Source organism: Haliaeetus leucocephalus, unplaced genomic scaffold (assembly GCF_000737465.1).
Source record: "Haliaeetus leucocephalus isolate CR32 unplaced genomic scaffold, Haliaeetus_leucocephalus-4.0 Scaffold880, whole genome shotgun sequence".
Classification (NCBI taxonomy): domain Eukaryota; kingdom Metazoa; phylum Chordata; class Aves; order Accipitriformes; family Accipitridae; genus Haliaeetus; species Haliaeetus leucocephalus.
The window spans coordinates 2,505,888-2,518,650 of NW_010973316.1; positions in this window are offsets into that span (position 1 = coordinate 2,505,888).

The window sequence follows — 12,763 nt, forward strand, 5'->3', positions numbered from 1 at the left end:
CCTCTTTAAAAGTGAGACCATGGCTACATGCTTTGCAAGTATAAATTGACACAGCATGAAGGCTCAAATCGGGTATACTGTTGGTTTTGCCTTACAGAGTGGAAGTGGTCATTCTGATTCAGTGGCAGTCTTGTGCTTGTAGGAGCCAGTGCTCAGAAAATACTTGTAGAACCTACTGTAATTGAACAGGATGTTTCATTTTCAATAGATTTGCTCTTCAGGTGTTTGCATCCTGGCTGCCTTTCCTTTTCCATGTGCTTTACTTTCCCAGCTCTCCTTTGGAAAAAAAAATGAAACAACCCAAACCAAAAGTTTGTGTAATTACTCTGTGTGTATATATACATACATACACAGCCAAATATTGAGGACAGGAACATGTGTAGCTTTCATAAACCCTCTACTCGCTTTGATATGGGTCTTGAATATCATTACTTCAAGTGGCCTCTGCTTATGTGGTTAGGTTAACATTGCATGTCCTGTCAGATACCTTCTCTATCTCAAATCAACACATGGTCTAGAGTTTTGACAAGTGTATTCTAATTTATTTGATGCTGCAGCTGTACTTGCTTGCTCCCAGTGCTTTCCTTGTATCTTTTGAAAAAAATATGCTGTCAGAGAGACTATTCCAGAAGCAAAAAGCATCAGCAGAAATGTTGCATGGGATCCCTTGAGCCCTGTGCTTGGTATGTCTTGGTTTTACAAATGGTTATGTGGTAGGACCCACTGAGGTTAGTAGGGCTGTTCGCATGATTAAGGACTACTTTCAAGAATCACAGCTTGCTGTGTCAGAGCCCAGTTTCCTTTTTTGCTTGTAAGAATAGTTGTCACAGTTGTCAGTTTAGGGCTGTTGGAGCAGTTTTCTGAGTATCTGCTTTGAATGACCAGCCCCTCTTAAAACAAACCCCTCCATTCTGAAAGCCCCTTGAATCTTTGAAAATCTCTACCTTGAAAAAAAGCTGGAGATGAATTATATATGTAGTATTTTGAAAGGTACCAAGACAAGCTCTTTGCTCAGCACCTATAATTACAAACAGCATTCTGATCCTGAATAGAGGGTTTTAAAAGATCACATTCAAAGCTGCTCATTAATTATGTTACTAAGTGTCAGACCTTTTAATAAAGGAAGAAGTGCATTCTTCCTTGGCTGAAATACAAATACAATAGAGATAATGTCCATTTCCAAGGAAGGATTATTCAAAATTAGAATGACGCTTGTGCCTGCTAATTAAAAGTTCATAAATCTGTAAAAAAATGGAATTTCTAAGTCAGATTTGAATCAGTTTGCTATTGTTACTTGTGACTGAGGTCTCTGGGTGAGGCACTTGGAAAGCCCTGCTGTATGTCCTTGTCTTCCCCAATTAACCTTTAGATGGGGTAGTGTTGTTAATGTGCTGTTTCTGTGATGTCACTGTCATTCATACGGGGACTAGGAGGCCACCAAAGACTTAGTATTTATATATTTTCTTCAGAATTAAAAAAAAGTTTTAAAAGTTTTTTTTTTTTTTATTTAATTCCAAGTTCTGTACACTTCCACATATGTTTCTAGTATGGCTGTAGCAATAGATTGAGTGCTAGTCAGCCCTTTCAGCTCAGACAGTGCCTCTTTTGTCATGTTGCTGCACAAAATGTTACTCCGATTCTTAATGCACTTGACCTCAGTTAAATCTAGATGATGTATCACAGACCGAAAAAGCTGTTAAAGGAACCTTTTAACATTGCCGAGTCAAATGGCTCATTTCAGGAAATACTGGAATAAAGGGTGTTTGTGCAGTCTTTGTGCCAGCCTTCTGCATATGTATTATAAAGCGGTCTTTAATTATGGGATCACTTTATTACTTGTTTCCACAGAACTCCTGCCTCATTAAGTGCATGGTATGGATGTTGCTCCATTTGAGAATAACCACTCAGTGTTTTTGTTTTTCTCCTGTATTTTCAGTGCATGTCTTTATTCTTTCTGTCTTCTGCAAACTGTGTAAGGCTGTTCTGAAAATTTTCCATACTGGTCATTCTTACCTTACCTTGCTGCGTCACATGTTTAGGAATTTGTATTTCAGAACCCTGCAGTGAAATGGAGGTGCACTCGCACTGTAGAGTTGGAACAAACTTTTAAAGTCCAAGTAACCCTACTTATCGGTGTCCAGTGGAAGCTGCTAAGGTTCACTGTGGAGTTATCAGCACTCTGTTCTGACCCTGTATGAGCAGTTTGAGCATGGAGATCCAGGTAGGACACCAGACCCTGGGCAGAGGCTGGGAAAGAAATAGTTGTCTAGGACATCCCGCTTTGACTCCGAGGCCACCCCCCTCACACCTGGACAGTCCTTTTCCCATCCCCAGTCTTTGCTTAATTATGTGCCTTTGAGTTGTGGTGTCACAGAGAGCTGTCCTACAGATACCTCCTTTGCTTCCTCCCTGGAGCAGCTTTAATTTCTGTAGGACTGAGCAGCAGGTCCTGTGGAAAGATGCTGTGATCTTATAATTAAAACCTGTGCAGCAGGAAGCTGGAGTTTAAACTACTCAGAAAAGTTAATTCTTTAACTTCTTAACTCTTTTTTTCTTATCTAGAATGGCAGAGTTTTCTTAGATTATTCAAGATTCATTTTTACCAAATCAGCCCATTTGAGTGTTTCAGATCTTTTAATGTTACCACAAATTGAATTGATCCATTATCTAATTAATAAATGCGCTTCCCCAAAGTAATCCTTCAGGCTTGTGACACTTAGATACTCCAGAAGAATTCTCATTGATTTCTGATATGAACACTTTAAGTTGAATTTGTTTTTTAGAAATGACTGTCATTTGGCTGCAGGGTTTTTTTTCTTCTACATATTATTGAAGCTTTGCATTATATTTTTCTTTGATTTGCTGGTTGTTGAAAGGAAGCTGCCTATGGTAGCTGTTAAGGAGTTTTTCTTGACTATTAAGCCTTAACTAGGGCTGCTTGTGGACTTTTCATAGTTGTGTACTGCTGTGAGCCTGTTTAACGAGTACCCTTAGCATCAGCTGAGGCTGTGTGACAGATGTCATCTGAATTGAGGTCTGTTTGTGTTTTCAAAGGTTTTCTTGGGAACTTGCAGTAAATAACTTAATCTCTTTGTGCCTCAGTTACCCTTCTGTACTGGGGTAACTGATCCTTTGCCATATTGTAGAAGAATTGGGAAGGTGAAGATTGTAGACTGGGAGGAGTTTGGACATGAAAATAGTAGGAGCCTGTAAGACAGAGGGAGGCTGTTCATTTATTGCTTCCTCTTGAAAAGTTGTGACTGGCAGGGCTGAGTGTGGTAATGTGGTTGGCAAGTGGTGGTCAGTGGTGAGGCTCCAGTTGACTTTGTGGGCTCAGGACCAGATGTGAGAGTAACAGGAGAAACACTTGAGGATTTGTTTTAGGGAGAGAATGGGAAGATGCAGATTCTCTGGCAGCAGAAGAAAGCAAAGATACTTTTCAAGCATCTTTTCATCACTACAGAGAAAGGAACAACTCGCGTTGTGGTTCCCCAAGACAAGCATCCAAAATGGATCCATAGGTACTATGAATCAGTGGCATTCCCTGGCATTTTGGTAGAGCTGTGCTGGTCTTTCCTAGCTAGGAGTCAGGCTTTTGAGTATGAAATCTCATGGAAGAAGAAACAAGTTGCAGGCAATTCTTTCCTCGCAGAGAACTTCTGACCATGTTATGTCTTGTAGTGTTGATGCCAATAAATTGAAAAAAAGCTAAGCAGGTAATAAAAGGCTGTGGTTTAATTTTACTTGCAACTGCATAGATCCTGGATAAACTCCCTGGAAATCAGAGGAAGATGCTATGAGGAAGGTGTTGCCTATGAATGAGAATAGGAAGCAGTTCAGAATTTGCAGGTTCATACTAACAGAAGTGCCTTGTCATGAGAGAATAAAGAATTTACTTGAAAAGGGGCAGTGTTAGAGCAACACTGATTTGCTCTTGAAAGTCAATTTTTTTTTTGTTACGTATTTTCTTGCACTCTTGGTACCCTTGCAGTGTGTTGAGTTTCACCTTTGAAAATGTATTTAAGCATTGAAAAATGGCAAAAGGATAACAGGATCAGTCAAAGAACCAAACAGAAGCTTTGAGGTTCTGTTGCTGCAGAAGTACCAACAGTGCACAATGTACTTCTGGTGTGAATTTCTGTCCCTGAAACTGGGAGATTAAAGTTGAAAGGGTATGTGCTCTGTATAGCTCCTGGGAAACTAGGCTCTCTGCTTCCATTAACAATATTGAATGTGTGTCTGCTCCTTTTTTGCACAGCAGGGAAGATGCCCCACAGATCTGTTACGTGACTCCCTCTTCAGCTCTAAGCCATAGATGATTTTTCATGTGTAAACAGTCTAAAATATTCTGGGGTTTTTAGAACTCATTAAACTTTTCCTTTCATGAGACATAGTAAGAGAGGCTATCAAAAGTACCATAGCAGATGAGGAACAGTCTTACTCCAATTAGAGATGAAGTGGGCTTTGAGATTTCTGGCTTTTTAAAGAAACAGAAGATTAATTTATTCTTCCTTCACACAGACTGCTGTGAGCAGGCTGCAGCAGTAGGCTTCGAATATGAACCTCAGTTCAAAATGTGAATTAGCCTAGTGTGTTTTCAGGGACGAGGTCTTCAGAGTACATCCACAACTCGTGCTGCTCAGCTTTATCACATGCAGGCAGGCAAACAACCAAAAATCTTGGACTGTCTGTTGTCTGCAGTGGGCAGATCAAAGAAAGGTAAATGCACAAGGCTGGAAGGAACTGCAAGAGATATGATGCAGACCTCGGTTGTGGAGGCAGGTTCCCTGAGATAACCCTGTCCTGTTTACCTGGTTCTTTTTGACTGTCCAGTGAAGGTGGTGTACAGCTTCAGTAGGTTCCTAATTTAGTTAGATTAGCCTAAATCTCCTTTGCAGGTCTTTCAGACATGTTGAACAACTGCTAGCTTTATACTTTGGAGGATTATCTCCTGCGTTAAGGCATGTCTGTGCTGCAGACAACAGTTAACAGTACTAGGTTGATGGCTCTGACAGAAGAGCTCTGCAAAATCTGATTGTGGAAGCTGAATATCCGGTTGTTCACTTTGCTTTTCTGTTGGGTGTGATTTGCCTCCACCTAAGACTCAGCACAGCAGAGAGGAATGTGGGTTTGCATTCCAGATCCTCCTGTGCAAAGTTGTGTACCTGGGCTCAGCCCATTGGGCTTCAACTAAGATGTTGGTGGATGAAGCTGTGTGCTGAAACACTTCTTTTTGCTGCCTCTGCAGCAGCACTACTACAGCACTTTGTGTCATTGAGTTTCATGGTGTCGATTTTGGACTTAATGAAATACCTGTAAACTCTCTCAGCTCAGTGCTTTCTTCTGGCTAGTCACACAAAATACTGCAAAGTGGTAAGCCTCAGACTGAGCCCTCTGAGAACTCATTCAAACCCCTGAAGAGTATAGCATGCCCTTTTCCCAATAAATATGCTATACTGTAACATAAAACTAGATTAGACCAGTTTGTCTTTGTTAGTTCTTTACAAAAGCAGATTTGCTGATTTTGATCATGCAACCATCTTTTGGGTATTTATAATTAATTAATGATTTGTTGCAGGAATCTGAGTTAGACTGACAGGTGCCTAGTTCCTGTGCGGTTGTCATCCTCTTTCCTTTTTATGGTGGTCCTGTGCTTGCCTTCAGGCAGCGCTTTAGGACTTCCCTCATCTGCCTGTGAGTTCGCAGTATCAGTGGTTTCATCCATTAGTGTGTGGTTGTTTTGTTTTGGGGTTGATTTTATTTCCTGTACTCTTTTGGCCTCCCATGAAGTCCTGCTGACCTGTGCAGGGTTGCTTGAAATCTGTCTTGGGTTTTTTTGGGTTTTTTTTTTTTTTTTTTTTTTTTTTTTTTTTTTTTTTTGAGATTCACTACCCTTCATCTGCTGCACTCATTCCTTCCTTCTGTTGGAATAGTTGGTGTTGTCATTTCATGATCACTATTACCCAATCCATCTCCTGCCTTCAGATCTTCAGTTTTTCCCTTTTAGCCAAACCAACTCCATCTTCTGAAATGAAATGTACCCAGGGTGTTAGAAGATCTTGATGTGCCCAGCTGTGCCGATGGATATTTTGGGTAAGCACAGCTGTCTTCATAGCATGTGCCCCTCTCTTGGGGCTGGCATAGGCTGAAAGATGGGAAATACTGGACAACTTCATTTTCCTATTGCATGTTACTGGAAAGCTGTTAGTGAAAGACTTTGCTAACCACATCTGTCAGTGTGACTCCTTGCAGGAACACCGACTTCACATAAAAGCTGACAGCATTAGCAAATGCCACTGTAGTTACAGGAAAGGGTAGATAAATTATTCAGTGTAAGCATGTTCTTTAAAAACAACTCCTGATTTTATTAGCCAACAGGCATGCAGAAGACAAAATGCCACCATGTAGCATTGCTAATTGTGTTTTCTCTGAGTCAAGCAGTTGGCATGGTACTTTATTTATTAGTAGTGTCTTCCTAAATGTGTCCTGGGTGTTCACCACAGGTTGCATGACTCAGGGCTGCAATTTTGAAAATCCTGAGGTTCTTAAAGCAGAGTTAACTGAGTGTAACTGTAGCAGAAAAGTAAATAGATGTCTGATCAGTCTTTCACAGCCATATTTCTTGCTAGCAACAAGTCTGTTTCCCCTTTATCATGACCCAAGATATTAGGATGAGTCTAGAGTCTCTCAAGGAGTAAACATTGTGGACCAGGCCTTAAAGATGCTGGAAGTTCTGCTTGCTGGAGGTGCCAGGGTTGTCTGGTTGTCCATCATATGCTCATTAGAAGCTTTATAAAAGGGATCCTCCTGGTCCCCTCCCGACTCATTTCTTGCTTTGGATATGGACTGGGGGCTCCTCAGAGATTAGGAGGTGCTGAATGGGGTTTTGCTCAAGAGGGGAATATTATGCATGAGTTGTTAGATGGTTGTGTTTTGCTGACCATTATTAACAGTGTCTGGACAAGTAGCATCTCCCTAAAGAATGCCAAATCTTTGGTGCATGACACTGCACCTGGGGGTGGTGCCTTAGACAAATCTCATTTAGCAAGTCTAACCAGCTTAGAGCTGATTTCCTTCTCAGACATACGGAATTAACCAAAGATAATAGGGACCACGCCTGGCCAGCATATTGTAAGAACTGACTTTTCATTTTCTGGTATTGGGAGGAAGGAAGAAATATTTGAGCTTGAGTTTTCTTCCACTTTTCTCCTAGTTACACCTCCATCTTTATCCTCAGTTATGACAGCAATGTGCAATACAGACTTAGTCTTTTAGCTTTCAGAAACTTGCCCCATGCTTAAAAGCAGGAGGTAGGGATGGAGTCCTTGCTTCCTGCTCATGATTCAGCTGCTGCCTAATGTTAACTTTGGCAAGACACTGGATCCGTCCTTCACTATCCTTCTGTGAAATTAAATGCTTCATTTCTAAGTTTGATGAAGTCAGAGACAAGACTCCTGTTGCTTTCAGTGACAATCCCTATGGTCATGGGTACAGTGAGACATGGCAAAGTTGACTAAAAGTACAAAGTACTTTTATTCCTGCTAGCATTTATCTTCTCCCCGCCCTTCCCCTGTCAAGCAGTGAATATCTTATATAGCTTTGTTCAGCTGTGATTTTTGTTACCCACGTTCTGGCAGAAGTTAATTCTGCAGGTAGGGTGCATGCTGATTAAGGGTTATAATACCGGAAAATGGTCCATTTGCTGGCTGTTGGCTTGAAGCTGGGGAGGGAAGTCTGTCTGTTCTCCCTCCTTCTTGGGCAATTCAATGCAATTCGTAAATACCGACAATTTGCACTTTATAGGTGCTTCTCCCCTGCTCAGCCTCTCCCAGGATTTGCAAAGCAGTAATTAATCCTCATTTACACTGCTGCAACAATATTATACTCATCCATTGTAAGATATGGTAGTAACTAGAGCACAAAGTAGTTAAGGATGTGCCCAAGGTCATGCAATAAACAGTTGTAGCACCAGAGAGAAACCTCCATGACTGCTCAGTAGCACTTCCCCGTGGCAGCTTTTCTGTGGTACATGATACTTAATTACATGATATTCAATTTATAGGTCCCATCAGTCTGGTCTGCAGCTTTTAAGCCCATAATTTTTTACTGTGCAGTATAACTGTGGGATTCCTGGAAATAGGGAAGCTTTTGGTAAATTACATTGTATTGTCTATGTTCTTTGTTTGCTGGCTCCTTGTACTTTAGGTTGTTGCTGTTACCATCTTTTGTAATTTTTTTTGTGAATCATCCCCAGTGAATCTAGATACATGAAAAGTCTTCTGCCTGCAGATCTTCTCCTTTCTGTAAAGGAAGAAGGAGTTTAGTTGCTTCTGTGAAACTCTGATCCTAACAGAAACCATCAGTATAGCCTGTGTTTCAGTGGAATCTGCTTTTCTGTGGATATCCACTTTATATGAGAACAGGCATTCTGAAGGCCCAAGCTCTTTGGTGGGACATGGTCTGATGCATATGAAAGGATGTAAGCTCTGATGGCAAGAGAGGTTCTAGTCACTGGAAAGGAGAGTTTGGTGTAACTTTGGACATGTTACCAAAAGCAAAGGAGGAAGCTGTTTTGTTAAGCACATGTTGCAATTCATGAGTCTGTAATTAATTTAATAAAACGAGAGCCTCTTCCCTCTAATAGCTGCCACTAACAGAGCTTTTTGCTTTGTCTCAGGTTGTGGAAACCTGAACTAAAATATCCTGTGACTGACAACGTGACGACGACACCAAAAGGTGGGGTTTCTGTTTTGGTTGGTCTTGTATTAGTCATTCCAGAGTACTGGAAATGCTGTACATCTTGACTTTACTAGGATGGATTGCCTGATGATTCTCTGTGGCTTGTTCAAACAAAACCAAATAGTTTGACAGGACTCCTCTTATGTCTGCATGTATGTGTGTTACGTATTTTGATGGTGTTTTAAAGAGAATGCATACATTTCCTGGGCTGTACAGTGAAGGTGTTCATGGCACAGAGGTGAAAACTTAAGTGAAAATAAAAAGGCATTGGGATTTTTACCAACTTTTTTGTGTAGGTGTCTCTTTTCTGGAGGAAATGTCCTATTGGCAGTACGAGTTGAGCTATCCAAAAGCCGATGTTGCCGAGTACAAGCACTGCAAGCTGAATCTGTGATGTGGCATTTTTGTCTTCTCACACTTCAAATTTAGGGTTTGTGGCTGCCAAGAATGTTCTCTGCAACATGTGCTGATTACTTGTCTGTCAGTCACCATATGCTCACCTTGTTTGAGGGTTTGTTGCTCTGGTTTGTTGAAATGTTTTATTGAGGTTGTTTACGGAATACACAAATTTGCAACACAGCATAGATGCAAAGAAATGCTGATCCCTGGGTTTCCCACTGCGCCCTGGCTTTATCTGTTCAGAGGAAGGTTTGTGTAATGGGTGCAGACAGCTTTTGGTTATTTGAATGGCTAAAGTGAAAAACAACACAAAGAGAGCCGATAAACACCATTTTCACTTTAACCAGTGGTTGTTGCAAGGACAATTATTTGGTAATTCCTCTTCAGCCAAGAAAAGTGCTGATCTCAGCTACTTGAAATTTTCAAGCACCAGGTTTATGTGGTGACACTGCACAGCCACAATGATGTCATAGGTTTGGTTTTGTTTTTTTCTTTCCTGGAGCTGGTTCTTGTCCTTTTTTCTAGGGTGAGGAATGGAGTAAAAACTGGGACATGTGTTGCCTCAATCTGTGTGCTGGGGGCAGTTTCTTCTGGCTGCAACATTGCTGCTCTTACTGCAGCCCCTCTTTTCTCTCTTGGAGATTCTTTTTTCTTATGTCCGAAGGCATGGGTCTTTCTAGAGTACGTGTCCCCAGCAGGAGAGTGAGCGGCAGTATTTCAGTGCAGAGTGGCAGGATCTGCTGGGTATTTCAGAGTGCAGTGTTTGTCACCAGCTCTGAAATACTGCGTTATAACTGTGACAGGCTGCAGTGCAGACATACTGTTTGTATTTTCAAGATGCTAAAAAGAATTGCTGCAGTCATGTAAGCCTTGTCTTACGTGTTTGTGGAAGACAGTGAAACAGGTGAGGTGTGAAAATTTATCAACAAGCCTCCAGCTGTCAACATACTTTAAATGAAACTGCCAGGGGTCCTGCTCATGATATTAATCCTTGTCTAGCGAGAAAAGGTCTAGCTTTGATTTCAGTGAGTATAAGGCGCTGCTTTTAGCTGCTCCTTGTCAGCCTCTGCATGTCATTGCACATGATTCATTAGGCAAAAAGTTAAATGGTCAGGAAGAGCTGGGTCTTTCAAAGCTGTAGTGAGGCCAAGTCTAATAACTCTAATGGGAGAGAGTGATTTGAGAATCTGAGCTTAAAGTGTAGACGAAGCTGTTTGGTGGGTGCTCTTTGCAAAAAGCAGCAGTGAAGTTGAGGAGAGTTCATTCTGCTTTTTAATTCACTGGTGCTAGTCTGAGCTTCAGAAGTCTTGATGGCAGGTGTTGAATGCTCTGTTTGCTCTTACCAAAAGCTCATCACAAACACCGATGCATGTAACCAGGAAAGTCAGTGCAGGCTGGTGAGCTGTCAGCTGAAAGGGATAGGTAAACTCCTGTCTGCTCTTAGAAGTGCGTAGTAATCCCATTCTCCCAGTACCCAGAATATGGGTACTTTCACTTGTGTTCGAGCTGCTCACAATGGAGAGCAAAAAAGTTTCTTGTAATTAAATAGTCGGTTGCCTAAATTCCATTTTAGTAAGCTGATCAAACAGTGAGTGCAGGCTGCAGGAGCAGCCCCGGACCAAGGCTGAATAAACACTTTGAATTTTGTTGGTTCTTCTATCTGATACTATCTTCTTTCCCTTTTTGCCTGTGTGAATCTAAGGCATGTTCAGATCATGTTATTTTTTCACAACACACTAAATGTTCAGCTCTCCCTTTTGTCTTCATAACCTTCCTTATAACCCTCTCTTAACCTTGTACACAGCCCACATAATGGCACAGAAAAAATCCTCACACATTTCTTGGTCTGATGCTGTTGGATCACTTTCTGGACTGCCCCAAAGCACCTTCCCTCTCCTTGCTCATGACATAGCAGCTGTGTATCTTGCACAAAGGAATGAAAGCAAGACCATTTGTCTCAGGGCTGTCTCTGCAAGCTTGGGCACATATTGAACCTAAATATTACCTAATTTTTCACACTTGCAGGGCAATAAAATCCAAATCCTCAAAACAAAACATGAAATATAAGTGCAACAGTTGTGTTTTACTGAGAATCTGAAAAAAAAAAGAAAGCAACAAAAACATGTCTTTAATCTTACCAGAATATTTCACTGGAACAACATGAGTGTATATAGGAATTAGTTCCCAGACCTGTACTAGTTCACGGTGAATTTCCATGTGGTATGAAAAAAAAAAAAAGAGATAATTTTATCAAAAGCCTGAAGGCCTGCATTGCCTCGCTTAACATTAGGCCCTTGTGTGTGGCTACTGCTTGCAAGAACTGTGCTCACCCTGCTCTTCTCCTGCAGAGAGCAGAGTCTGTAGATCAGCAGCTCAGGAGGGCTGTGAAGGTCATGTGTGGTTGAGCCATTTTCTGGAGAATGTCTCTCTTTCCATTGAATCTAGAAAAAGCTGTTGGTTTTTGGACACCTCTGTTCTCTGTCGAATGTGAGGTATGAAGAAACAGAGCTGGTGTTATTACAAGCCCTATAAACAGACAGATCTAGCTGAGCATTTATCTCTATACTGTTAAAAGAGTGATATGAGAACTGTGATCATTACTTATACCACAGAGTCTTTTGTACTTCTGTCTTTAAAATTGCTGCTCTTTTGTGCCATTTATCTTGTAAAAGTAGTCTGCTATAGCACAGCAAATAGATGATTGTTATAAGGCACCTAATATATTGGAGAAATCTAATTGTCATTGCACCAGGGTGTACTGGTTCTCTAGTTCCCAGTGTAAGATTATGCACCTTAAGCTGGCTTCTGGAGCTGCTCACATATACTCATCATTACCAGTCTCTCCTACTCTGCTGCTAGGAAGGGAAGGTGTGAAGGGATTCAGCAATGCAAAGAGCTCCTACAGCAGAGGATCCTGAGGAGGGCGATGCCACCTGTGTGATACAAGGGAGTGAGGACAGTCCACACAGCCAAACAACAAGGATGTTATCCTTAGGCCCACTGCTTTCTCTGTTACAGATTTCCTGTGTGATATTCTTCTCTTTGACCTAAAATGAAAAAGCAAAAGAGAAACCCAGACCCTCTTCCCTGTTGAAGGCATTGACTTCACATCCAGCATCCGTTGGTTTGATGCTAAGGGCTGTTAAATACCTTAGAGAGAGAGTGATGTGAGGCAGAAGCTATTTAGGCTGAGCTTTGGCTGTTCATGTTGAAGTCAAAAGGAACTTGAGCTTAAAACAACAACAAAAAAAATCCAGTTGATTGGAAGTGCTCCTTGTATTGTTGTTCCAGGTGTTCCTCTGGTAAGAAGGAGCCCTCCAGCTCGTGGGGCAAAGAGAGGGAGAGTTTCTCCATCTAGAGATCTCATGTGGTGTTTGCCTCCAGCAGCACTTTGCTGGGATGTGCAGCACACTGCCTTGCACTCTCAGTGGTCAGTCCTGTTAGCCCTGTGTCGTGGTTTAACCCCAGCCAGCAACTAAGCACCATGCAGCCGCTCACTCACTCCCCCCCGCCCCCATCCAGTGGGATGGGGGAGAAAATCGGGAAAAAGAAGTAAAACTTGTGGGTTGAGATAAGAACGGTTTAATAGAATAGAAAAGAAGAAACTAATAATGATAATGATAAC